The following is a 2,238-nucleotide window of genomic DNA, read 5'->3' as shown; positions in this document are numbered from 1 at the left end:
CACAGACCTGCTGGCTCTCTCAGTGATGTGTGTTTCTGTAGCAGCTCCAGGCTGGAACACAGACCTGCTGGCTCTCTCAGTGATGTGTGTTTCTGTAGCAGCTCCAGGCTGAACACAGACCTGCTGGCTCTCTCAGTGATTTGTGTTTTCTGTAGCAGTTCCAGGCTGAACACAGACCTGCTGGCCTGTAGCAGTTCCAGGCTGAACACAGACCTGCTGGCTCTCTAAGTGATGTGTGTTTCTGTAGCAGTTCCAGGCTGAACACAGACCTGCTGGCTCTCTAAGTGATGTGTGTTTCTGTAGCAGTTCCAGGCTGAACACAGACCTGCTGGCTCTCTAAGTGATGTGTGTTTCTGTAGCAGCTCCAGGCTGAACACAGACCTGCTGGCTCTCTAAGTGATGTGTGTTTCTGTAGCAGCTCCAGGCTGAACACAGACCTGCTGGCTCTCTAAGTGATGTGTGTTTCTGTAGCAGTTCCAGGCTGAACACAGACCTGCTGGCTCTCTCAGTGATGTGTGTTTCTGTAGCAGTTCCAGGCTGAACACAGACCTGCTGGCTCTCTAAGTGATGTGTGTTTCTGTAGCAGTTCCAGGCTGAACACAGACCTGCTGGCTCTCTCAGTGATGTGTGTTTCTGTAGCAGTTCCAGGCTGAACACAGACCTGCTGGCTCTCTAAGTGATGTGTGTTTCTGTAGCAGTTCCAGGCTGAACACAGACCTGCTGGCTCTCTAAGTGATGTGTGTTTCTGTAGCAGCTCCAGGCTGAACACAGACCTGCTGGCTCTCTAAGTGATGTGTGTTTCTGTATCAGCTCCAGGCTGAACACAGACCTGCTGGCTCTCTAAGTGATGTGTGTTTCTGTAGCAGTTCCAGGCTGAACACAGACCTGCTGGCTCTCTAAGTGATGTGTGTTTCTGTAGCAGCTCCAGGCTGAACACAGACCTGCTGGCTCTCTAAGTGATGTGTGTTTCTGTAGCAGTTCCAGGCTGAACACAGACCTGCTGGCTCTCTAAGTGATGTGTGTTTCTGTAGCAGTTCCAGGCTGAACACAGACCTGCTGGCTCTCTAAGTGATGTGTGTTTCTGTAGCAGTTCCAGGCTGAACACAGACCTGCTGGCTCTCTAAGTGATGTGTGTTTCTGTAGCAGCTCCAGGCTGAACACAGACCTGCTGGCTCTCTAAGTGATGTGTGTTTCTGTAGCAGCTCCAGGCTGAACACAGACCTGCTGGCTCTCTAAGTGATGTGTGTTTCTGTAGCAGTTCCAGGCTGAACACAGACCTGCTGGCTCTCTCAGTGATGTGTGTTTCTGTAGCAGCTCCAGGCTGAACACAGACCTGCTGGCTCTCTAAGTGATGTGTGTTTCTGTAGCAGTTCCAGGCTGAACACAGACCTGCTGGCTCTCTAAGTGATGTGTGTTTCTGTAGCAGCTCCAGGCTGAACACAGACCTGCTGGCTCTCTAAGTGATGTGTGTTTCTGTAGCAGCTCCAGGCTGAACACAGACCTGCTGGCTCTCTAAGTGATGTGTGTTTCTGTAGCAGCTCCAGGCTGAACACAGACCTGCTGGCTCTCTAAGTGATGTGTGTTTCTGTAGTAGTTCCAGGCTGAACACAGACCTGCTGGCTCTCTAAGTGATGTGTGTTTCTGTAGCAGCTCCAGGCTGAACACAGACCTGCTGGCTCTCTAAGTGATGTGTGTTTCTGTAGCAGCTCCAGGCTGAACACAGACCTGCTGGCTCTCTAAGTGATGTGTGTTTCTGTAGCAGTTCCAGGCTGAACACAGACCTGCTGGCTCTCTCAGTGATGTGTGTTTCTGTAGCAGCTCCAGGCTGAACACAGACCTGCTGGCTCTCTAAGTGATGTGTGTTTCTGTAGCAGCTCCAGGCTGAACACAGACCTGCTGGCTCTCTAAGTGATGTGTGTTTCTGTAGCAGCCTCCAGGCTGAACACAGACCTGCTGGCTCTCTAAGTGATGTGTGTTTCTGTAGCAGTTCCAGGCTGAACACAGACCTGCTGGCTCTCTAAGTGATGTGTGTTTCTGTAGCAGCTCCAGGCTGAACACAGACCTGCTGGCTCTCTAAGTGATGTGTGTTTCTGTAGCAGTTCCAGGCTGAACACAGACCTGCTGGCTCTCTAAGTGATGTGTGTTTCTGTAGCAGCTCCAGGCTGAACACAGACCTGCTGGCTCTCTAAGTGATGTGTGTTTCTGTAGCAGCTCCAGGCTGAACACAGACCTGCTGGC

Source organism: Gymnodraco acuticeps, unplaced genomic scaffold (assembly GCF_902827175.1).
Source record: "Gymnodraco acuticeps unplaced genomic scaffold, fGymAcu1.1, whole genome shotgun sequence".
In the NCBI taxonomy this organism is placed as follows: domain Eukaryota; kingdom Metazoa; phylum Chordata; class Actinopteri; order Perciformes; family Bathydraconidae; genus Gymnodraco; species Gymnodraco acuticeps.
This window is presented reverse-complemented; position numbering follows the sequence as displayed.